The sequence below is a fragment of the Heloderma suspectum genome, chromosome 5 (assembly GCF_057233095.1).
Source record: "Heloderma suspectum isolate Gila_16-S chromosome 5, 16-S_ref, whole genome shotgun sequence".
In the NCBI taxonomy this organism is placed as follows: domain Eukaryota; kingdom Metazoa; phylum Chordata; class Lepidosauria; order Squamata; family Helodermatidae; genus Heloderma; species Heloderma suspectum.
Genome location: NC_139462.1, coordinates 50717835 through 50744658, shown reverse-complemented (window position 1 = coordinate 50744658; position 26824 = coordinate 50717835). Strand labels below are relative to the sequence as shown.

At 42.9% G+C, this 26824-nt stretch overlaps 1 pseudogene; it reads right to left on the bottom strand.

Annotated features, from left to right (window-relative positions):
• Positions 1-833: 833 nt before the first annotated feature.
• On the bottom strand, positions 834-26824 carry LOC146343871 (uncharacterized; annotated as a pseudogene).

Sequence of the window (26824 nt, the reverse complement as noted above, 5' to 3'; positions counted from 1 at the left end):
AAAAATACAAAATTGTAGTGTAACGTTTAGTTTTTAATTAAGAGTGTCCAGGCTTTCAATGCAAACTGCATTTCACACAATACAACTTGCACATCATATCAATTAGATTTGTTATGACTCCATCATTATCTTTGAAGAGATAATGGACTATCATATATTTACTACTGAATAACATAAAGGATTGATACAAGCATTTCATAGCCAGTGATTGCTTGACAATATACTGTGTGGTGTCTAACTATGTGAAGTTCCTGTCATGTCTAATTTCTAGATGTGCAAAGATCATTATTCTTCTTTTTCCCAACTGCAAAGAAAAAGCAAGAAGAAATTGCTAATAATCAACAATTAAATTATACAATAAAAGTGAATTCTTTTTTGGATATCTGTGTGTCGTGGTCTGTGTGGTTAACTGAATCACGCTACTCTTATGCTGGCATTTGTTGTGTTTGGTGTAGGATTTTTATCTTGTGCAGATTGTTGTAAGTATTTTATTATAAATTTGCTTTAAATCATGATAAAGTGGTTGAAATATGCATTTTTAAAATAAATGTGTATATCTGCCACAATGTGCTTAAGACCATCACAACTATGTGGAGACAAGGTGGGGAAAGCTCCCAGTTTCTTCCATGCATGTATTCACAATGTGTACATGTTCAAAGGCCAGTCACGTTCCGTGCACATGAAAAGGTTTCCATCAAGCAATACAGCATATTAGAATCTTTCCCCTCAGATCTGAGGATGGCTGGTTATCCACCAAATGCCAACAGTTTGATAAGTCCCAAGCAAGTGAGGTCTTGCTGTCCTGGTATAATATAAGACATTTTCTGTAGTCTTTAGACTAAAGTCTGTTCTGCTGTTTTCAGTTCATTCTCAGTTAGAGGCCTGATGATATGGAAGAATTCCATAAAGTTTAGTATAATTCCTCTGTCAAATGGATTGAAGAACTTCCCTTGATTGTTCAGGAGATAAGTATGCCTTGTAGGTCTGAGACACTCAGTGGTAGTTAAGTTGACTTCTGCCATATATACCTATAAAAGAGAAACATTTATTTATTTAATTTGACATATAATCTGTTTGCATTGCAACTATGATTACTATCAAAAGTCACATTGCTACAAGTAATTGAGAGCCAGTGTGGTGTAGTGGCGAGAGTGTTGGAGAGGGAGCTGGGAGATCTGGGTTCTAGTCCCCACTTGGCCATGACTTTGGGCCAGTCACTGCCTCTCAGCCTAACCTACCTCACAGGGTTATTGTGAAGATAAAATTGTGAGGAGAGGAGGAGGATCATGTAAGCTGCCTAGGGTTTCTTGCAAGAGGAAAAAAGATGGGATATAAATGTAAAAATAATTCAAAATATTTGTGAACTGCCCAGAGAGCTTCAGCTATTGAATGGTATAGAAATGGTATAGAAATGAAATGAAATGAAATAAATGAAATAAATAAGAAATGCCTGATTTGTGTATAACTTCTGAAAATATAATCGAGTACCTGGGATCACCGGCAACAGAACACTGGGCGTTTCGGTGTACTGGAGAAAGGATCACAGCTGTAGAATTTAAGGTTACTAAAGCATGCAACGGCACTCTGGAGACAGTTAACAGCAAAGAAGGGTCAGTGACAGAAAGGTTATGTCTGCATCAAGGAACAATATGGACTCAGTCATTAATCACTGAATTGAGAAAGCTAGTGAAGGTAGATCCAGGGCTACACTAGAATAAGGAATGTGGACTGGGCTGAGTGTCCCAGGTGTAAGCAGTTGCAGAGACAATTTGGCAAGTTCTCCAGAAGTCAGCTTGAGATAGTTGGGACGCTGGCGAAAAAGCCCTGACCACTGATCATCTATCAAGAGCAGACAAGCAAGGGTGCAGGCAGGATGAAGAGAGCAGTCAAAGCTCTGGGTTCAGTCCACGAGGAACTATGGTGTAGCCTACAGGAATCTCACAGACATGTGCTTTGATATTCTTTAGTGCTCCTTGTTTTGTGCTATGTATTGTACCAAGTGCCTTTGAAATCAATTTATGACCAATGCTTTATAATAGGGATGTCGAACCACAGGCCCATAGGCCACGTTCAGCATATCTGGAGTCCAAATCTGGCCCTCTGGAGAATGCCCTTTCCCCTGGCCTCATCGCCTTTCCACTGACTCTTTCTGGGTTTCCCCATGTTATTTGCATGTTATTTTCCCCCATTGTGAAAAGTTGAAATGTCTCCCCTAAGGCTTAGTTACCAGCAGTAACAGCTTTAAGCTAAAATATGGCAATATTTTTGGCAATTTTGCCCCCACCCCTTTTGCCTTTGTCCTCACCCACCACTGGAATGCTATCTATCTATCTATCTATCTATCCTCCTCCCTCTGCATTCCAGTGCTTGTGATTGTGAATAATATATTGGAAGTATGAATGCTAATTATATGTATTTTTCCTATCAGTATACCAGCATCCTGAAACTAATGGCCTGTCATATGGGGCAGCAGCATATAGATCTCTCAGCTCATGGGTCTAGACCCTGCAGTTCTACCATGAGGGCTGGGAGCGGCGGGTTTGGGTAAAGGTCCTAGCTCAGTGGTAGAGGATGTGCTTTGCATGCAGAAGCCCCAGGTTCAGTTTCTACCCCAAAGGATCATACCAATCAGGGACCGTAGAGAGCCACTACCAGTCAGAGGAGACAGCACTGAGCTAGAAGGGCCATCCATCTGACCCAGTATAAGGTATATGTTCATACTGAAACATGGACAGAAGGAACAGGTGGCAGTGTAAGCGAACTACTGGAAATTCCACTGCCACTGAATCATAGAAGCTAATGATTCTTCTAATGAGTGTACATTCTATAATATCTAACTATCCTGTCATCAGGTAATAGAAACCCCAATACTCCCTATCAGTAATAATGAAAGAGGATGTGTGTCTGTCTATCCGTCAGGCCCATCCATCCATCACCGCCATAGCTCCAAGCCTGTGAAAACTAGAGGCCTGAAACTTGGCGTGCATACTAAGGGGAGCCTAGGGATTATTTTGTTGTTTAAAACGCACTACTTAATTTTAATGAGTTTAACGGCGCAATCGTATGCATATTTAGACAGAAAAAAACTCCTACAATTCCCAATATGCTGGGAATTGTAGGACTTTTTTCTGTCTAAACTTGCATAGGATTGTGCTCTAAATGTGCCCAGTGAGTGGTTGAAGCCTGCATTACGTCTTCAGCCGCTAGGGGCAGACCTCCCTAACCAGCACAGCTTCTCAGTCCATACAGTTAGAAGACAGAGGAGATTGGTAGGCTGAGGGACATAGTTATACGCCTGGCCCCTCCCCACTTCTGTGGGGCAGCCCCCCTGCAGGGCAATGGATTGGACAGACCCCTCTCTTAAGGGGTGCACCTGGCAGGGGCCGTGCCCAGCAGGGGTGCCAGTCAGACAGGGTGGGCAGAATGTGTCCAGCTCTAGATTTGCTTGAAGTCTTAGCTGTATCAACGTAAGGGCTCTTCCCACCTGTGCAGAGCCAGGTCTGTTTGCTAGTTTAAAATAATGTATACATACATCTTCCCCTTCATGGATCACTGCCTTGTTGTGGCGAAGGGGCTTGCGTAACTCAGTGAAGCCATAAGCTATGCCGTGCAGGGCCACCCAAGATGGACAGGTAATGGCGGAGAGTTCTGACAAAATGTAGTCCACTGGAGAAGGAAATGGCAACCCACTCCAGTATTCTTGCTAAGAAAACCCCATGGAATGTATCACAAGGCTAAAAGATATGACGCAGGAAGATGAGCCCCTCAGGTCGGAAGGTGTCCAATATACTACTGGGGAAGAGCAGAGGGAATTTCCAAGTAGTGCCAGAAAGAGTGAAGCAGCTGGGCCAAAGCCGAAAGGACACTCAGCTGTGGATGCGTCTGGTGGTGAAAAGGAAGTCCGATGCTGTAAAGAACAATATTGTTTAGGAACCTGGAATGTCAGATCAATGAATCAAGGTAAGCTGGAGGTGGTCAAACATGAGATGGCAACTAAAATGGACAGTCATGGGCGAATTTAATTCAGGTGATGATTACATCTACTACTGTGGGCAAGAATCCCTTAGAAGAAATGGAGTAGCACTCATAGTCAATAAAAGGGTGGGAAAAGCAGTACTGGGGTACAGTCTCAAAAATGATAGAATGATCTCAGTACAAATCCAAGGCAAACCATTCAACATCACAGTAATTCAAGTCTATGCTCCAACCACTGAGGTCAAAGAAGCTGCGGTTGATCAGTTCTATGAAGACCTACAATACCTTCTAGAACTAACACCAAAAAAAGATGTCCTTTTCATCATAGGGGATTGGAATGCCAAAGTAGGAAGTCAAGAAATAACCAGGATAACAGGCAAGCATGGCCTTGGTGTACAAAATGAAGCAGGACAAAGGCTAATAGAGTTTTGCCAAGAGAACACGCTGATCATAGCAAACACTCTTCCAACAGCACAAGAGGCGACTCTACACATGGACATCACCAGATGGTCAATATCGAAATCAGATTGATTATGTACTTTGCAGCCAGAGATGGAGAAGCTCTATACAGTCAGTAAAAACAAGACCTGGAGCTGACTGTGGCTCAGATCATGAGCTTCTTATTGCAAAATTTCGGCTTAAATTGAAGAACGTAGGGAAAACCACTAAACCATTCAGGTATGACGTAAATCATATCCCTTATAAATATTCAGTGAAGGTGATGAATAGATTTAAGGGATTAGACCTGATAGACAGAGTGCCTGAGGTACTATGGAAGGAGGTCCGTAACATTGTTCAGGAGGCAGCAACTAAATCCATCCCAAAGAAAAAGAAATGCAAGAAAGCAAAGTGGCTGTCTGAGGAGGCTTTACAAGTAGCTGAGGAAAGAAGGGAAGCGAAAAGCAAGGGAGAAAGGGGAAGATATATCCAACTGAATGCAGAGTTCCAGAGAATAGCAAGGAGACACAAGAAGGCCTTCTTAAATGAACAATGCAAAGAAATTGAGGAAAACAATAGAATGGGAAAGACTAGAGATCTCTTCAAGAAAATCGGAGATCTCAAGGGAACGTTTTGTGCAAAGACGGGCATGATAAAGGACAAAGAAGACAGGGACCTAACAGAAGCAGATGAGATTAAGAACAGGTGGACAGAATACACGGAAGAATTATACAGGAAAGATCTGAATGTCCCTGATAGCCATGATAGTGCAGTCACTGAACTTGAGCTGGACATCCTAGAGAATGAAGTCAAGTGGGCCTTAGGAAGCATTACTAACAACAAAATTAGCGGAGATGACAGTATTCCAGCTGAGCTATTTAAAATCCTAAAAGATGATGCTGTTAAAGTGCTGCACTCAATATGCCAACAAATGCGGAACACTTGACAGTGGCCACAAGACTGGAAAAGGTCAGTTTACATTCCAATTCCAAAGAAGGGCAACGCCAAACAGTGTTCAAACTACCATACAATTGCGCTCATTTCACATGCCAGCAAGGTTATGCCCAAAATCCTACAAGTTAGGCTTCAGCAGTATGTGAACCGAGAACTACCGGAAGTACAAGTGGTGTTTTGAAGAGGCAGAGGAACTAGAGATCAAATCGCCAACATTCACTGGATCATGGAGAAAGCAAGAGAATTCCAGAAAAACGTCTATTTCTGCTTCATTGACTATGCTAAAGCCTTTGATTGTGTGGATCACAACAAACTCTGGCAAATTCTTAAAGAGATGGAAGTACCAGACCACCTTACCTGTTTCCTGAGAAACCTGTATGAGGGTCAAGAAGCAACAGTAAGAACCGGACATGGAACAACCGATTGGTTCAAAATTGGGAAAGGAGTACGACAAGGCTGTATATTGTCGCCCTGCTTATTTAACTTATATGCAGAGTACATCATGAGAAACGCTGGGTTGGATGAATCACAGGTCAGAATTAAGATTGCCGGGACAATTATCAACAACCTCAGATACACAGACGATACCACCCTAACGGCAGAAAGCGAAGAGGATCTAAAGAGCCACTTGTTGAGGGTGAAAGTGGAGAGTGCAAAAGCTGGTTTGAAACTCAACATTAAAAAAACTAAGATCATGGCATCTGGCCCCATCACTTCCTGGCATATAGAAGGGGAAGAAATGGAAGCAGTGACAGATTTTATTTTCTTGGGCTCCAAGATCACCGCAGACGGTGACTGTAGCCATGAAATTAAAAGATGCTTGCTCCTTGGGAGGAGAGCTATGGCAAACCTAGACAGCATAGTAAGAAGCAGAGACATCACCTTGCTGACAAAGGTCTGTATAATCAAAGCTATGGTTTTCCCAGTAGCAATGTATGGCTGTGAGAGCTGGACTATAAGGAAGGCTGAGCGCTGAAAAATTGATGCTTTCGAACTGTGGTGCTGGAGAAGGCTCTTATGAGTCCCCTGGACTGCAAGGAGGTCAAATCAGTCAATCCTGAAGGAAATCAACTGAGTGCTCATTGGAAGGACAGATACTGAAGCTGAAGCTCAAATATTTTGGCCACCTAATGCGAAGAGAAAAATCACTGGAAAAGACCCTGATGCTGGGAAAGACTGAAGGCAAAAGGAGAAGGGGACAGCAGAGGATGAGATGGCTGGATAGCATCACCGATGCAATGAATATGAACTTGAGCACACTCCTGGAGAGAGCGGAGGACAGGAAGGCCTGGCGTGCTATGGTCCATGGGGTCACGAAGAGTCAGACATGACTTAACGACTCAACAACAACAACAACAACAATACATACATCTTAAATCTTTCTATTATCAGTTGTACTGTTTATGTCATGTTCAATATTATTTCAGAATCTGTCACCAAATTAATATGTGCTTATCAGGCACAGGGACTTGGAACAGACTGTAAAATACCATATGTTCAGTGAGTTTGTCAAATGTCCTTTGAAACTCACTCCTATTCAATGTAATTGTATTTCCCAGAAAGTTTGCTATGGTTTTATTTGCTGTATGACTCATACTAATGCACAGTGTGGGATTCAAAATCCCACTTGAAATCAGCCAGTTAAAAATAGTGCACTAAAATCTCATTGACTAAACTATTTTTAACTTGTTGATTTTCAGTAAAGAGACACTAGAGGGCATTAACAGTTCTATCCAAATTCAGCTCCTGGTCCCAGGATAGTCTTTCTCACATCAGCATCCTGTATTATTTACAAGAAGGGAGAGGAAGATGATTACTATCTATATGACAAAGCTAGTGAGGTTAATGTGCACTTCTGACATTTATATAGTAAGTAAATAATAAGTCAAAGTTATTGTCTCAGGCAGTATGTAGAAACACTAAAGAAACATAGAATCATAAATGGAATCCAACCTGGTATATCCACTGGAGGGCAGAACAGAGTTCAACACCACTTTCTGCTTTTTATTTTAAATAGCTAAGACTGCAATCCTGTATCCACTTACCTGGGAGTAAGTCCCATTGAACGCAAAGGAACTTACTTCTGAGTAGACATATACAGGATTGTGCTTGCAATTGATTTGTTAAAAATAATGATAATTTAATATGCAGTATTATATATACATTTGTGCAAGGTAATCTGATGCATATGTACTCAGAAATAAATCCCACTGTGTTCAATGGGTCCTACTCATAGCAGCCTAAATTAGAACTGGTTAACATTGTGAGTCAAAGCTGAATAGTAATCTGCTAACAACTAGTGTTCAGGAAATAGTGCCTATACAACATAAAGAGCATCTCTATACCAGCCTAAAATCCTGCATTTAAAATGGGTTTTTCTGCATCTATTTTAAATGCAGGATCACGACGGACTCCCTTTACATGTGCTTCCCCCCCTCGTTTCCCCCCATTTCCCCCTTATCTGAATCTTCCATATGTTTCATTTGACAGCCACTAGATGGCGCTGTTGTCTAGCTCCTCTTATTGTGACTTTTCCTGTTTTCATAGGGAAGTCCAGTGGAACTCCAGAGGGGTAATTTGATAGCTCATTATTTCTGATCTTTTAAAAAAATGGAATAAAGGTCATTTAGTGTGGGAGACACCCTGAAGGTTAACAATGTCATCTAAAGGAACCGCAACCTTCCATGAGTAACCAATCTCTATAGCAGGATAAAAGCTCCGTGTGAAGAAGCCCAGTGTGCTTTTATTGTGTAGCCATTCTGAGAATTCATGTAATTCTACAGGGGTCCAGACACCTCATCTTCAATGTGAAACCCTCCTGTGTTTTCCCAACACTTCTTCCATCCTTTTACTTACCAGAAAAAAATGGTTAAGAAAAGATGGAATAGCTGCACAATGCATTTTGGTTGGAAAAGCCAGGGAGCCATCTTTCTGGAAGCACCAATGGTGCTGATAGGTTAGATTCTCTGGGTAGTTCACAGATATAAGTAAATGAACACTAGCTTTTGAACTACCACAACCTTGTGGTTCTCAGTGTGAGAGATGGGTATTCCTGAGGAGATGCTCCCCATGATAGCTACCCTAGAGAGCATGCTGTGTGCATCGTGTATAGTAGGAGTGACTATGCTCCCTGCTATATTTGTATTAACTGAAAGTGCCAAAGGCCAATGAAATACACTTCTCCCCTGCCCCTCAATGTATTTTTGGTTTTCTGGAGTCATCCTTGTGAGGTCCTTAAAGTACGTTTCCAGCGATTTCCCTTTGATTTGCCTATATGCAGGCTGGGATAATGGGTAAGTGCTGTGTTACCACCCAGGCCAGAGGTAAGCCCTCACTTTGCTCTTTGGGCCCATGGACACAATTGGCAAGTTGAGAAACATAAAATGGGAGCGCTGCAGGTGAAAGCACTGGCCTGCAGCCACCTGCCATCTTCATTTCCTAAGTCTCTGAGTCCCACATGTGGCCCAGAGCCATTCATTGGAAATGAAAATGGCAGCGGCTGGAGGCCCTCACTTCGCTCGGAAGCAATCTCAACTGCTGGTAAGAACATTGTTTAACTAATTAAGAGAGAGGGGTAAGGCACCTTGGTGGGTGCTGAGGAAGGTGTCCAAGGGCACGCTGGTGCCCGTGGGCACTACGTTGCCTACCATTGACCTAGGCAGTCATTGCCTTTGCTTTGTTTCGGTTATGAGAACGCCATGAAAAATCTTCTGGGAAGTTCTGCCCTTGCCACCTTGGGGCTTGCCAGTTGGTTGTGTGCAGCTGCCCCAGCCCTCACAACACACAACTACATTTTCAGCCTGTAATGTCAAATGTTTAGAAAGACATTTGCAGTGGGACAGCATATGCACATGGCTAGATAGCCATGGGCAAGGAGCTGGTCTCTATCAGACTTTGAAGGACCTAGATGCACCCAATGGTCTTTTGAATAAGTGTTTAGTTACAGTAACAGGTACTAAAGCAATGATGGAATATTTACTATTTATTTACTAAAATTAAGAAAGCAATTTAGCAATCATCATCCAATCTGCACATGGCTTTGGGAGGCAAATGAACTGCCTTCCAAACCCACTATGGCCAGCAGAGAAGGAGAGTTCATACATACCATGATCAAAAGGATTTTTACCACTTATTTACAGTTCACCAAAATATGACTGTTAGAGATGTAAAACAAAATCAGTAATCAAATATGAGTGATGCGATCCTATACATGTCTACTCAGAAGTAAGTCCTCCCAGGTAAGTATGTATTGGATTGCAGCCTCAATTTCCAGGCCCTTCTTTACTAGCTGTTTCCATTAGAATAAACATAACTGTGATTTAATTGGATTTTCTTATCATGAAAAATTAGGTATGCATCAAAATGTCAATAAACGAAATGCACGTTTGATTCAGTACCATAATTGATTGGCACTGTGTGTGTTGTGAAATATATGAGGATATATATGAGCGGCATACCTGTCTGATGGCCTGGTAATATTCATCAGTATCTCGAGGAAGGAAACCTGGATTCATCATAGAAGCTTTTAAGAAGAGGAACCACATCAGTACATTGCCAAGCAGGAAGGTAGCATGAACATTCTCAATGGGCCCCCTCCCTCAGTGACTCTACCTTCTCATTGCCATTGCCACCAGCTGCTATTGCTCCTCATCCTTTTCCTCATCTTTGCTACCACTTGTTTGCTTGACAGGCAGAGAGTCAGTGTGCAAGTGGGCAGTGGCATCTATTGCTCCTCGTCCTCCTCACCACCACTGTTGCTGGGCCAGACAGAGAGGAAGGTGAACAAACAGGATGCCATGGTGAAGAGCATGCAACTCCAGGGGGCTTTTGCCAGGAGCAGCAACTCCAGGGGGCTTTTGCCAGTGAGCCCCTGCTGGGGTGTGGGTCAGCAGGTGCCCGACTATGCATGACCTTGATGCCGGTCATGCGTGACACTCTCATGCAAACACACATTCGCACACACAGACTAACCTGTTTGCCGAGAGGCTCTTTGTGGTTGATGGATTGGTTTAAATGTGTAAGAAATGCTACTGCAGAGCTAGGCTGGCTGGCTGAACTGGGGTTCATTCCTTCTCAGCTCTCCTCTCTCTTTGCTGTGCTGAGGGTAGGGAGCATCAGCTGCAGCCGGGGACTCAGAGCCTTTGTTGAGGCAGCTGCTGTACAGATCACTCTTCAAGTCCTCTCCATTGGTAGTAGTAGCAGCAGCAGCAGTTGGAACAACAATAGGGGCAGCTGTCAGGGTGGAAACTGAGCCAATAGAGCCCCAGAGCAGTTCTGATTCTGAGGAGGAACAGCAATCCGTGGGAGAGGAGCTCACTCATCTCTCACAAGCACAGCAGCTGGCAGAGATTCCTCCTGCCAGCATTCCTGGGATAGACAGTGACCCTGGCAGTGAGAGAGCGCTGGAGGGGGGCTTGCTGGATGCTCAGCGCAGATGCAGGGGGCGCCGACAGATGGAAGGCATGGAAAGGAGGCGTAGGACTTGTCGCGTCCCGAGGACCCAAGGGAAAGAGGGAGGATCTCTCCCTAGCCCATAAGTTCAGGGTCTTCCCGTGGTTCTCCTTCAAACGGGGACCAACTGCCTTAGCTGGAGCTTAGGCTACACTGCTATCTTTCCCCAGTGCTGTTCCTTACTTTGTTGCTAGTGATTAGTATCTGAAAGAGTCATAAAGTAATAAAGGAATAAAGTCTCGGAAAGTTGTCTGTGTCCTGAGTTGACTATTGGTGGGGACTACAAGAGGCAGCTAGGATGCTCCTGACAGCAGCCATGACAGTAGTTCACCTTTGCTGAACCAGCAGGTTTCTGAGAAATGAGCAGGCCAGGGGTTTCTAAGGAAGGAGGCAGTTTGCTTGCTTTCCACCATGCCACCTGCTTCATATTGGCCACCTAGTGGCTCCTGAGGCCATAGAAGAACAATGTAACTTCGTGGCTGACCATGTGCATATGGTGGTGCTTGGTTTGGTGGTTGGCTGTCAGGTCCAAAGAGTCCAGTAGCTGCCCAAATTTGCTAGCTGCTGACCTTGGGCCTGAAAGATGGGGAGTGTAGACCCCTTTCAAAACTAAGAGCTAGTCTGGCATGCTAGCTCTTCAAATGACAAAGGGACAATTCATGTGTTATTGAAGTTGATGTGAGCTGCTTCTCCAGAGCTTCTCCAGTAATGTCTTTAGGAAGGAATCACATGGTTTGGGCCAATTATATGGTTCCTTTCCACATCATTGTTGCCAGTTGTTGCATAAGTCACCCATCCCATTCATTTCCTTTCTACAGATATTACCAGAAAAACATGGGATCCAGCCACATCGAGGTGGCTTTCCTGCTGCTATGGTAATATATAAATTGACCCTTAGTCATCATGTCAAACTGACAGTACCTTGTCATCAAGTAATGTTAATCAGGCCATTGTTTATGGAAGAGAGGTGGAGAGCTTTAAGAGTAAGGCAGGGTGGGCAATTTGTGGTCTTCTAGATGTTTAGGCCTACAACTCCCATCATCCTTCACCATTGGCTATGTTGGCTAGAGCTGATGGGCACTGTGGCCCTCCAGATGTTTTGGCCTACAAGTTGCTGACCGCTGGAGCAAGGACTAGAAGTATAGTCAGGTCAGGAAGCCAGCATAGAGGCTTTTAGGCATTCTGAATCATTAGAGAGGGGAAATACTTCTGGAAGAGAGGCAAGCAAAGGGGAGATTACAAGTGAATTCCTACTGTCTGTGGAAAAAGGCAACTTCTCATTCTGGATGCAAAAGATTTTAACATTTTATTTAATGAGAAATTGGATTATTTAAACTTTTAAATATAGATTTCAAAACCTTGATGATGTAAAAGCCTCAATGTGAAAATCTATCCTAAGGAAATTCTATTTGTCTACATACTTTAATGCAAAGATTTTATTTATTTATTTATTTATTTAAAACATTTGTATCCCGCCCTATATCATTAGGATCTCAGTGGGGTGTACAGATAGAATCAATTTAAACAGTATAAAACAATACATAATTTAAAAAGCTAAACACATATTAAACTATTAAGCAAGCTAATACCAATTTAAAAATCTAAAACAATAAAACAGTTAAAACAGTGTGCAACTTTAGGGAATTCAATTCGCCCTCAAAGTCTTTGGTAAAAAGCCATATTTTAACGTGGCTTCAAAATGAAACTAGTGTCTGCGCCAATCAGGCCTCCAAGGGGAGGGCATTCCACAACCAGGGTGCCATAGCAGAGAAAGCAAAGAATGATGTTACTTTTTCTTCTTTCATTAAATATGATATAGTAAAATATTAATACATTAATATTAACATTGAAGTAATTTTCTAAAATACATTCCTAACATCATGTCTGAACTCTGTTTTCAGATTAGCTTGTAGTTTAGCTCAGTGTGGATAAAATGCCACCATTTGTTCAATAACACTCCTGCCAGCTGACTAAAGAATTATGTTCAGATTAAGGAATTAAAGATGCAATCCTCATAGAATCATAGAATAGTAGGGTTGGAAGGAGCCTATAAGACCATCGAGTCCAACCCCAATCCTGATCCAATGAAGTCAATGACAGAAGTGCATTTGACTTAAATTGAGCCAGGGATTGCATAGTGAAGCCAGGTCCCTCCCCGCAAAAGGCAACAGCGATTATAGATGTAATAGTGTCTTTTATGCATATTGTATTGATTAAAGGCCAGAAAATGCAGAGGCTTCCACCTTCCAAGGTCATTGAGAAACTGATATCCATCTATGATGTGATCATGACTAAAATAAGCTTTTAAAAGATGTCTATCGTTTATTTAAATGTAAACATGATATTGATGAAATGCAACAGTCTGATGTCACACTAGATAATAAGCACCATTAACTTTCTAAGAGAGGTTACATTTCATGGAATGAGCTGAGATAAAACCCTTTCAAGATCTCTTTTTGTATATTCCTTTCTTCTCTATAAACCAAGGGGAATTGCCTAGAATTGGGGATGTTGGCCAAGTTGACATATATTGGCTTGAAATAACCGCTTTCTACTTTATTATTCAGCATTGATGTGATGCACACAATAATTCAACTGCATTATCACACTCATAACAATCACATCTCACTCTTACGTACTGTTACTTGGATGTTTCACAGGACTCAACGGGACTTGCTTCTCAGTGATAGATTTAGGATCAGGGTATAACATTATCTCGGTTTTTACCTTTCTTTTCCAGAAATACTGCTGCTCCTTGGTGGTATTGATAATTAATGACGACGACGATGATGATAACAATAACTCTATACCCTGATTTTCAAAGTAAAATCCCTCACAAAGCAGATTGTTGTTGTTGTTGTTGTTGTTCAGTTGTTCAGTCATGAAAATACAAAATAGATAGCCTTGGATTACATCAGTAGTAGCTACTCTTCTGTGTCTATATTACACTGCCACTTTATACAATTCCCAGAATGCTACTGCTAATATAACCCCCAGTCTGAAAGCAGGAGGTTAACGGGTATTCCAAAATCCATTTTGTTCAACCATGAGCCATAGGAAGCTAAGATGACATCACGAATCTTTGCAGGATTGCATTCTAGATTCCTGAGGAGAAATGTGCATGTACTGCATTTTGTGGGATGGGGCCCTTATTCCAATCCAACAAAAGAAATCCTTTGCTCAGTGATGAGACACTGAAAGCTAGGAAGACACCATACATCTTTAATGCATTGCGTTCTAAGTTCCACAGAGCAAATATGCTTGTACCACATTTTATGTAGTGAGGCTCTTATTTTGCTTCAACAAAAGATGTATGTAAAAGTGATCACAGTAGTCACATACCTTACAGCTTCTCTTGCAAGGAAAAGTCAATCTGTTAAATAGATACCACCGGCATATTGCCACACGATTCAAGACTTTCAGAGAAGATAACTTTTCTCATTTGTGCTGGTACTCTAGACGTGGAAGATCCACATTTTGAACCACACTGTGATTCCCTTACCCAAAAGAGATAGGTTGGGTAACCCCAGAGAAGTGTACATGTGTAAAAGATGAGAATGGCTGTCTTCGATTCACTAGGAGGGCAAAACGTTCATGTTCTGAAAATGAAACATGATAAGAAAATCATATTTGAAAATGGGCCAAAGACAAAAGTGTCTCAACCATTTAGCCATATATAAAATGTTACTCCAATAAACAAATCTTAGAACAATTTTAGAACTACGAAGAGGCCCACTAAAATGTGAGTATGTGTATGGAAACATAGTCATAATCCAGAGATCTGTGTGCTAAAAAACAACAACTAAAATACAATTCTGCAACCAGGCAATTCATATTCCTCACCAAGAAAAACTGATTTCTGCTCCCTGTATGAATTAGGCAAAAACATGTAATTTCTCTTATTTTTGCATAATCCATAAGGTTGCTTTATTTTGAGTAAGTGAGGTGTGAGGAGGAGCTGGGCATCAAAGAGCATTGAAGCCCTATCCTCAGTCACTGGAACCCTTATTCAGACGTCCTTCCGGCTCCTGAGATTGTAGGGTATCTTTATAGCCTCCAGGACTAGAAGTTTGTTTTTAAAAAACACAAAACAACAACACCCCCAAAAGCTGGAAGCAGTGATGCACCTAGGGCTGGACTTCGTGGCCAAAGTCCAGGGCACCACAGCTCAGAGGGCCTCCAAATGACCACCCAGAAGGTGGCAGATGATGAGGCCATCAGAGCACCAGAAGCAAACACTGTTTTATTCTTGCAAATCATGGATGGTACTATTATTTAAGTGAGCTTAAAATGCTAAACTACACTTGCTCAGAGTATTTCTTTTATTAGGGTTGGCAAGCATTTTAACATATAAGAAACGTAGAAGCAGTTGTAAAGCATGGAATGGTGGTTGGGTAGGGTGGGCAAAGAGAAATGTTAGTTGTGCCCTTCACAAGAGAAATAACACACAGGGCCATCTAAAGGGGAGGGACCCATGAGACCATTAAGTCCGAGGTCTAAATTTACCTAGCTGTATCACCGGTTGGAAGTTGGGGGCTTACAGTCATCAAGGGCACAACCCATAGAATTGCACCCTAAGTTGCAGGTGTTCTGCTGTTAAAGACTTTGCAGAGTGTCCTGGGAATCTGGGAATATGACAGATCCCCTTCCCCCATAAGATTATTTTTTCGTGTGTGTGTGTGTGTGTGTGTGTGTGAAGAATTTGCAAAACATTTACTTCCAGTTAAATGACAAACTTACTGGTTAGATGATAGATATTTGCTGGTCTGAAAGGATATCTTTAAAGCAGTGTTGCTGGAATATCGGTGGTTGTGTGGTTGGTTCCATCTGCATCTTCAAAGCTTAGGATCATTCCATTCTAAACAAAAAAAGGCCACTCAGCGTATTATTTTCTTCACTAACAGAAATTTGAACTCCATCAAAGCAACAAAATTAGGAATAATAAAAACTACGTAGAAATGGGAGATCTTGTGATCTGAACTACTGCCGTTGATTCTATGTAATTATTTGTATTGTATTTTATGACTCAAAGCATCCGTTCTAAGATTCCTTTTCCCTCATTCATTTGGAAGCTTCACACAGTCTTTCAAAAAAGAAATGTTTATCTTTGGCTCCACCACAACATTTCCTTTTATTTTATAACGTGAACTTCCAGGATGTGCCCAAATTCAAGGCTTTTTGTGTGTGTGTGACAGAGCTTAATTTTCTTTGCCTTGGTGTTTGTAATCAGACTGCCACAGAGTGTTTACTGGCCACTGACAAGAATTTTACAGTGTGGTGCTAAACAACTATGATGAAATGCTATCTTTAACAGTAAAGTTCAAATTAATGAATCAGCAAAGGCAACAGCAGAGAAAGGTGTAATGATGCCCATGGAAAGCAATGGGATGAATTGTTTCCAGCTTGAAAACAATTATCCTCACTAAAAGCTTATAAAAGAGGCACTAACCTGGCCTTTCCTGACCTGGTGATCTCCAGATGTGTTGGCCTACAACTCTCACCATCCCCAGCCATGGGAATGATGGGAATTGTAGTCCAACACATCTGTAGGGTACCAGGTTGCAAAGGCTGCATTTAACTCACTTGTTGCCTGACTTAGGTCTCACATAGAATCATTTTGGGTTCATGATTACATCTTCATAGAGCAATGAGGTTTCAAAAAACAAACAAGACACCAGTGGTGTAGTGCTAAATTTTGAAGTGGACTCACTCATCATGACCATCTCTGTCAAGGCAAGTAAAAAAATTCAGGTAGCTGTGTTGAGCCACATCAATAAACCCATTCCAGCAGTTTTATCTTCACCAGGACCAGGACTTTTCTTAAACTAATGGCTCCTAATTGCCTTTTCAAGACCAAGCCACCCCAAAACAGTTTGCATTACATCAGGGAACAATATATTGTTGCTGGGATAATTCATTCCCCCCCAACCCCCAGCAACTGTGAAGATTGCAGCTAAGCTCAGGGGGAACAGGGAATTCCAGGGGATGTGGTAGGAGATGATAACAGCATCCATGCTAATTAAAAGCAAGGACAGTGCAGTGTCCTTGTGAACCCTGAACCATTTGGAGATGTGGGAAACAGATAGATTCTAACAGCAAAACCCACTAGGAAGTCTTGTGCAAAGCCCCAAATGACTTGGAGCTAAAGAAGTACATGGATAACATTTCTGTGTTAGAAGACAGCTCGTATATTGTCATATGTGCGGACTGAGAGCTTGTTGGATCGTCAGGTATCTATTTTGACACATTCAGTACACACGTTAGGAAGCTGCGGTTTCCCAATGTCTGTACACACAGCTAAATGAAGGCATGTACTAATAGCACATAAAAGTATTCAAGTAGTGTTCATATGATTTCCCGACCCGAAAGTTATATCCATTAGGAAATTATGGTATGTAAAGGCACCCTTAGAGTCAATTCCCATGACTGCTTTTTTGGACATATTCTGAAGTGGACTGACATTTTTATGTGTTGAGTGGCCATGTGAATTGCCCAAAACTTTCACTTTGGATATATGGTTAACCATGATTTCTTTCCTTCTTAATTTCCATGTTGTTATGTCTAGACGAGCTCCACAAATTTGGATCCAAATTTGACCAAACTTTGTTCCTGGGATAGTCGGAAAGCTTTGGAGACACTTGGAAAGCATCTGTCGCTCAGTGCACGGTCAGAAAGAGCTCTGGATCTTCTTCAGAGGCTGGAGAAAGTTGAAGGCCCTCTCTGACCTCATGCTGGGCTTGTCTCCACAGATTAAAAGATGTACTTACCAGTGGCAAGCTGGCAAGTGTATTTGGGAGCCCCAGTTATGTCTCCTTTTAAATAAGCTTGCAAAGTAAAGAGAAGAGGAGCTAATTGAATCTTTCAGCACTTCACTCAATGGGCCATTCATGCCTCAAGCGCCATTCAGACATACAAATGAATGATGACTCCTTGTATTTCTATTTAATAGCCCCTAGTATTATTTTGTATAGTTAATACTCCTTGCTTTGTATGGCCATGTGATTTATGTGCACAGAAAACCTATTTCCCCTCTCCTACATATTGTCATCTGGACACAATATATAAATGTTGATTCCTTTCGTCTTTCCCTTTAATCTTTTAATCTCTCCTCATAATCTCTTAATATTTCCCAGTGATTAATTTCCCTGTTACAGCACACTCCTTTCTCCCAGCACTTGAGAAGGCAGCTCTGCTCTGTTACTAATATATCGTTTCGTTTATGCTTGTAAGACCATTATAATGAAATATAAGCACTATATTTTTCCTTTGAAAACGGAGGGATTTTCTTCTACTTTGGTTGTTCACATTCTCTGTGCTGTCATTCAGCCTCATCTAGGATCTGAGAACTTAAAAAACACACACACCCAACATAAGCTTTATATCCTGTCAAAGACACCCCACACTCCCAAAGCAAGTGCTGAAAGCTGTAATGCTTTCAGACTATTTGGCTGGATAAGCTTTCTAGGCACTTTTAACGGCCTTCACTGAGTTGATTACAAGTATAAAATAGACTGTAAGTGGAAGGACTCTTATCCAAATGCTACTGCAAAGCACTGTGGCTTGGGCGACATTTTAACCCCTATTGTAAACCTCTTTACTGGTATACATCTCCCAACTTTGGGTTACCCTATTATTTACTGCACAATGGCAGCAGAAAGGGTCTCTTGATGCTGCAGTATTCCTGTAGGCTGGGGGAGGATTGTGATGGGGGAAGAGGTGACAAGGCATTCTTGCCTTAAGGCCCATCCTGGGCCCTTGGGTGTGAAACATTGTGATGGTGGGCTTTTTCTGGCCATTGCAAGAGTTTAAATGAGAGGAGGAAAAGTGACGTATATAAGACCCATCCTGCCCTGGGAAGAGCTGTCCGGCATTATCTCCCCGACTTTCGGCTTGGCTGGTGTCACTCTAGATGGTAGTAAGTTGTCCTTTTGTAGGGTAGAAAAAATTTTTTTTTGAACCAGGACTGATTGACTTGAGTGTGACCCACTTTCTATCTTCCCTGGGGCGTTTTTCTCTGGTGGTGGGGCTTTCTGATGGACTGATCAGATTGTATCTTGCCACAAGTTGCAGATGGGCCAGTGAAAGGAGGAGATTCTGTAGCCTTGGGGAAGGTTTTTTGAGATGACCCTGAGCTTTTGTTTAGGTGAGGAACAGGAGAGCACTACAGGGACTCTGTGGTGTGCTTGTGTTTACTTGGGAATGGAGAGGGAGGCCGGATAGCTCAGTAGTACTGAGTGGATGTTGGGCAGGGCCTCCTGTTACCTCTCATAGAGCTGAGGCTCCTCCATCCTCCACCATTTAAAGGCCTGTTGTTCCCCCAGAATTCTGCCCTTTCTCCCTTGTTGGAACTGCCTTCCTAAACACCTGCATGATGCCCCTCCCTTCCTTCAAATTCCTCCTCAAAACCTACCTTTCCTGTAACCTACCTTTGGCACAACCCTCTAGTTGCCATGCCCTACTGTAATTAAGCCTATAACTAAGCCTACGCATATGCAACTGAAACTACATATTGCTTCATTATTTGCCCCTGCCTCCTGTCCCCTCGCTCTGTTTTTTCCTCTCTGTGAAATTTTAAATTGGAAGATCAGTACTTGGGCCTATATCACCTCAGTCCACTAGGGCGTTCACTGATTGAAAGCACACCTATATAACTCCCCCTCCCCCCAATACATAGCCAATGTCAGCACAACACCCTTGGGTAGCTGTCGGGTCCAACTAGGCTAGCCCTACCATTAGGCAGAGTGGCTGTCTGGTCCTGTGGTCCCTTGAGGCTCACAGGGGAAGCTGGCAGCATCCAGTGCCAGTCAGAATAAGGCAAGAAGAAAACAGGGCCAAGGATAGCTCCAAGCAGGTCCTCTGGCTAGAACACTCTCCTCCTATAAGAATAGGAGGGTGTTATCTCAGCAGGGAGCAAAAACCAACTGAAGCTTTATGTAGGTTGACAAGATCTGTAATTTGGTCAGCTCCGTCCTTCCTGGAGGGTCTGACTGGACTGTTAAAAGGCCTTCTCCTGAGGCTTCTGTAGGGCTCCTTCTGTAGGCTTCTGTAAGGCTGGGGAGATGGAAGTTCTGCTGGGGATTCATTCTCTGATCTGCAGGATGGCAGGGCTGTACTCTGTGGCCTGGAGGGCCCTGAATAAGGCACTGACTGGAAGCAGCCTGTGCCTCAACCTCATCAGAATCCTCTGCTGCTCACTGGAAGGTCCAAGGGTGGTGGATTATGACACTGGCCTGTCTCCAGCAGCTAAATCTGGGTGTCATGAAAGGGCAGCAAATAGTTATTTAATTTTTAAAAAATTATTGTTATTAAACTGGTAACTTGGCAAAGATATATGTATTATCCTGCAAAACCTTGTAGATTGTTAATCCTACAAAAGGGAGTTTTCTTCGACTGTTCAAATGCACAGTAGAAAAATTAAACTCAAACCTTCTACAATCAACAAATTTGTGCTAGGTTAAAAGCTGTTTTTATTGTTCCCTAATCTTTTTCTTGTGTGCCCCCCACCCTACTTTAAAAAAGATATTAGTCAGATCACGACTGTGTGATTCAAAATGCATGTCCAAATAATACTCAGTGATTAGGGAAAATGAAGGTGTCTGTAGGAAAAAAGGCACAATGTATAAAATGGAGTGTGGGGAGTGCTTGCCATGTTATGCGGGAGAGACAGATAGACATCTCATACTTCAGATAAAAGAACGTCTAGTAGATATTAAGCACTATAGTGGTAGAAATAATGCACAGGCCCTGCATTCAAGAGAAGAACATGAAGGCAAAATAATTAAAGTCAATTATGTTTATTTTGACAAATGAATCAAATTTACAAAAGATAAAGATTAGGGAGGCCTTGTATATTGAGAAACTGAAGTCTAGTGTGAATGCTCAAGAGGTACGGGCACATGGGGCCGATCTCCATTTCGCCTGCCATCACAATGAATTCGGTGTTCCGAATTCGGTGTTCGTTGGGTTAAATGCTCTCGCATTAAAACGTGATTATTCATACTCACCCATTTTCCCCATTGCAGTGCTTCATCGAACGTGCGAGCTCGGTTCACACTCGAGCACTGTGCTGTTTTCCAGCGCGTGCTTGTCTGATCTCAAATGCTAAGCGGGGTTGGCCCTGGTCAGTAGTTGGATGGGCGACCGCCTGGGAATCAGGCTTCCTGCATTGAGCAGGGGGTTGTTCTATCCCTTCAAATGAGACTAAGTTTTACCCCCTCCTATCCCCCGCTCAGGATGTTTTTTTTAAAATTAAGGCATTATCCTCGCAGAATCGGGGCAGAAGCTTCACAACTTCGAATCTTCGAAGATCATGCCTGAGTTAGAGAAAAAAAACATAGCGGAGAAGCCCCAATTCTGCGAGGATAATGCCTGAATTAAAAAAACACACATCCTGAGCAGGGGATAGGAGGGGGTAAAACTTAGCCTCATTTGAAGGGATACAACAACCCCCTGCTCACTGCAGGAAGCCTGATTCCCAGGCAGTCGCCCATCAAACTACTGACCGGGGCCGACCCTGCTTAGCTTCCGAGATCAGACAAGTGCGCGCACATCCAGCCCTTTGTTTGTTGCTGAGGAAATGGGGGCTGCTGAGGAAGCTATGCGATCAGTAGCCGGAAAAAGACATGGGGCCGTCGAGAGCTGTGATTGGACAGGAGGGAAATACAAACACTGCCGTATATGGACAGGCGGGGGAGGGGACTACGACCGGATATGGTAGCGAAGGCGGAATATCAGAGCACATTAAGGGGAAATACCGGGATATTAGGGTATTGAAAGCGGGAGCACTGAAGTGGGAAATTCCGGTTCCAATTTGAGGCGGGTACTGCGTAGTGTGAAAGACGGGCAGTGAAACTTCATTGGAAGCAAAAAAAGGCAGTAAGTGTAGATCCAGCCATGGTTTCGTGAACTAAGGGCTTTAAGTATGTGAGCTGAGAGTGAATTTTGTGTGCCCTTAAGGGGTAAAGTGCAGTTGTTGGCTTTGTGTGTTAATTTTGTAATTGGATACTGGAAGCTTCTTGAGATCTATTTTAAACTTCCTTTTAAGTGAGTGAAGCAGCCCTGCAGCTCTGGTACTGAGAACAGTGTATTAACAACTGAAATGTTTACCAGTGGTAAGAACAAGGAAAACACCTTTTAACCTACCACTACTGTGTTGCCTGTGGAAGGTTTGAATTTAGTTTTTCTACTGCACATTGAATGGTTGGCAAAAATGCCCTATTGTTCGATTATTGTTGTTGTCTTTTTATTGCCAGGGATGGGGAAAAGTGCTTTGGGGATCTTCTGCCTTGGGTGATGAAATAACTTGGCCAGTCTTGAGTACTGTGCACCATGACTTGGGGGGAGGGGAGGGGAGGGGGAGGTCACTATTTGTTGCTTTGCCCCAGGCAGCAAAGTGTCTTGGGCTGGTCCTATCAAGCATCCCCACAGGACCTACCAGCACTGATGCTTTTGTTTGGCCCTTCTGCCTCCTGTTCTCCTGGCCACAGGCTTATCAGGTGGCAGTGGTTGGGTCTGGGATGCCAATCATCATTTTAAATTCCCTGCAATGCTGCAGATCACCTGATGTAGCATTGCAAGATGATGATAAAGGGCAATAAGTTTGCACAAACATATTTAGCATAATATACAATTAAAGTCATTTCCCCTGCTTGAGGTAATGGGCTTACAGCTAGAGTCAGCCCCTCTGGAGCCCTGGAAAGTATAGCCATCCCCCCATGCTTATGTCCTGTTAGGATACTCCTGTTCAAGAGAAACAGGTTATGATGCAGTGGATAGCATCAAGGATGCAACTCACTCATCTATGAAAGCTGATTTTTTCCCCTGCTGCTTTAATGGTTCCAACCCAATAAAATACCAGGAGAAATTTAGTGAATTTCTTCTTTCCCCCCTTCTATTCTCTTTTCCTTGACCCTACTGCTCCTGTCACTGGTTTCTGCATGAGAAATCTCTTCAGATCTTTGGGACACAATGGGAAGGGGAAAATGTGACTGAGATAAGAGCAATGATACTGAAAATGTTCCCCACACGGATCTGCATGTTGCACTCATTTAGGGATCTGATTCAACTTGAAAAGCCTCAGACTCCAAACCATCTCCAGACTGGCTACACTTTTTAAACCGCTCCAGTGGACAATCTACAGGGATGATTTAGTGTGATGTGAGAGCACATCATGGTTGCTCATGACAAGTGACATTGTTGCCAATCTGCAGCAACCCCGCAGCTTCCTTCTGGAAAAGGTGCATTTTCGGAAAGTCCTTTTAGTGAGTCTTTTTTCCTTAAAAGTGGCTCCCGTGTGGTTCTGCTGCAGTGCGCCCGGTCCTCCTGCATTAAATCCTGGGTTTGCCTCTGTGACCTGGCAGTGACATGGTAAAGGGGTGGGGTTGACTCTCCCCCCCCATTCCCTCTTTTCCCCCATTCGCAGTAGGGTGCTTTTGGACACAGGCTTCCTTCCCCACTTAGCACTACTTTGGGCTGTTTCATCCTTTCACTATATGACAGTAGTGCTGTTTTCCCATTCATAATATGTAGCTTAGCACAGTAGCCATTTTACCCATTCACAGTATACAGTCTGTTTTCCCCATTCATAATAGCACAGTCGCGCTGTTTCAAGCATTCACAATAGCGCAGTAGCAGCTTTACCCATTCAGATTATGTATCCTGTTTTTCTCATTCACAATAGTGCAGTATCTTTTCATCTTTCACAACATCCCAATGGTGGATGAGAGGGAAGAGGTCTGGGGCAAACTACAGGGGCTTAATTCAGCACTTCCATTAAACTTCCCTGAGCAGGGGAATGTGTGCAGTGGCAGTGAACAAGCCTCCTTCATTCACTGAGCAGCACCTACACATTGATGATGTTCAGTTCTACTGGCTGGACCCAGCCCACCCAGCCCCAAAGTATGGCATTTCCAAGTGCTGTGTGACATGTGGAAGTGGTTTTTTTTTAGGTAGTGTATACTCCACTTTTCTTGCTTCGTGTGCCCTTGATGGACCAAAAGTGATTCCATGAAAATCCGGATATAACATGAAAGCGCTTCTCATACTGTTTCCATGTATATTAGCCTACAGGTCTAGGTATGTGAAGGAGCAAGTACCACTGAATTCAGTAAAGCTTGGTCTTGAATAAATGTATTTAGGCTCAGGATACAAATTTCAATTCACATCTCTTTCCCCCCTTCTGTTCTAGGCCCCAAGCATTATGGGCCCCAATGAATGCCATCCTAGATTTGGCCATGTCTCAGCAGGAACCACTTGTGATTTTGGGGTGCTAAATCCTGTGCAACTATTTGATCAGAGAACAGTGATCAGGGTATCAGGAAACCCAAGAAAAACTGAAAGGATAACACAAGAGTGTGCGCAGAGGACTGTTTGTTGCTGACAAAGATCAAAACTGGAACATTTTTGGACATGAATCAAGGGAAAACAAAGTTTGTTTGGAGAAGGGGATAACTGAAGGGAGCATGCCAGAGAAAGGGTCAAAAGGAAGTTAAAGGAAAGATGACTTGTGTCTAGGGTTTCTGAGAACCTTGAATTAGCACATTAAGGCTCAATATTAATGCAAAGAGCTATCTGCTTTATGATGCACATCCTATTGGGCTTCATGTTTACAGCCAGTTTAGAAATTCCTGTCAAGCCTGCTGGGCTTTAGCTTTGCTCCCTCCCCAGTTCCTGCCTTGCCTGATTTCCAGCTCTCAAGCATCTGGCTTGCTCTATCCTGGTTCTCTTTGTGACACCCCAGACTGTCACTTATTACCCCTAAGAACTGGTTTTCTGGGTTCGATTCTCTGCCATGGAGTTAGGCCTTGGTAGCAGTGTGCTCTCAGTGGTTGGGCATGGCTGAAAAAGGCAAGATTGATGAGGGAGCAAGGAGACTGGGGCCCAAGAGCCCAGAAGAGGCAGAGGGAGAGTTGGGGCTGGTCCACATTCACAGAAGGTAGAGAGGTCAAGAGTCTGCTGCTGCTACTCATAGCAACAGGCAGTGGTGCAGCTAGGGCTGGCCTTTGGGGCCAAAGTCCAGGGCCCCCAAAAGACCACCCAGACAGCAGCAAGTGATCTGGGCAGCAGAAGCAAATTCCATTGCATTCCAAGGGACTGTGAATTGTTGTGAACTGCCTAGAGAGATTTGGCTATTGAGCAGTTTAGAAATGAAATGAAATAAATAATTTCAGTGAGTTTAAAATGCAAAACTGCACATGATCAGAGGTTGCTTTTAGATCAGGGTTGGCAAACAGTGTTGTTGTTGTAACATAACTGGAACGTAGAAGCAGCTGTATAACATGGAATGGTTGTTGGGGGGTGAAGAGAAATGTTAGTTGTGTACTTCTCAAGTGAAGTAATATGCAAAGCCATCTGAAGCCCTCCCCATGCATAAGACCCTTAAGCCCATGGTCTAAAATTACAGCTGCACCACTGGCAACAAGGCAGATATGCCACCTCTGAGGCCAGGGTGTTATTGACCTAGGTGAGGTGGATTGTCCTTTGGGCTCAACAAAGAATTAATGCAGCCAAGGTGGTGTCCTTGCTCTGCAATACTTAGGCCTGTTCTACACATGCAGCTGCATGAGGTGGCGGAAGTTGAGGTGATTGAATGGACTGAATCATTTCAACCTTCAGCTATCTGTGATCACATTTCTGAATGCTTTCCCTACACAAATAACTCCTTGCAGATAGAATACACAGCAGGCAAAGTCTTGGGCTAGAACTTTGTTCCCTGATTCTAGTTTTCCATTAGCAAAGAGGGTTTTTTTATGTGCAGAACCTGTCAAAATTGCTATGCCCTACCTATAGGCTGAAGTGTTATAGTCCTTTTCATCACTGCAACATTCTTCCATCTTATTCTAGTGCATGTGTGGACCCAGCCTTTATCAGCCAGGTTTTTCTAGGGGCATAGGACATAAGGAGCTGGATCCTGACAGCTGGGAGCCTTGGTTCAAGACATTTTCCCCACCCCCAAACACCTCACACACAGGCAATTTCCAAACTGACCTGGGGGACAAAGCTTCCTGGAAATTATGTCTTGTGTCCTCGTAAGAGCCCTTACCTCCAATCCAAGGTACATGGCTGTTTGCTGTGGTTGCTCGGTGGAGTAGTGAAGGTACAGCTCTATCATAATTACTTCATAAATGGACACTGGATGAACCCATGTCAGCCCTGGCTCAGATGAAGCTGTGCCTTACCTATTTTTCTGGAACCACAACCAAAGCAGCTCAAACAACAACTCTTTTCTGTACTGCTCTTCCTTTCATAGCTCTGGAATAGCCATTGTATTTTCACACTGAAAGCACCATTGTCCAACTCCTTATTTTTATTAATCATGGCTTCTCCTTTTGAATTCCAAATTTGACTGTTTTGCCACTTTTTAATTTTTTTTAAAAAGCTCCTTTATGATCTATGAAAAAATACCAATTTCCTTGTTTTTAAGTACCCAGATGAGAGTTAAATAAACTAATATTAATTTGCTCGGAAAAAGTAGTTATACGATCAAGTGATATAAAGGTAATAAAAGACAAACTGTAATGTTTAACTCCAAAAGGGTCACACAGCTTGAAAGTTCACTTTGTTGGCTAGGCCATGTTGCAATTTTTGATGTGATTCTACGTAAGATTCCCAGCACATTTGATTTGCAAAATAAAATCCATGAACAGCTGCAGATACATGAATAAAAACAATTAAACCAGATGACTGTAACTTTTCATTACTGTTCATTCACCCCTTGCGCTCCCTTAATTCTCACCTGCCATAATATTAAACTCTTGGAGCTTTAGGAATACAGCATTCTAACTAATGCAGTTTGCTTTGTATCTTGGGTATGTACTGTACTCACCTGTGCATGACTGGCTGGACTGATTCCATACGTGTTTTCCTGAAGGACATAGGCAGTTTGTAGCTCCATTTGCAGATCCACTAGAATGACAAGTGACAGCATTTTAGAGCAGGATTCGAGGCTGCTGTTTCTGCTCCCTCTGCTGGCCCAGATGCTACAGCGCCTGGGTGCAGAATGTAGCAT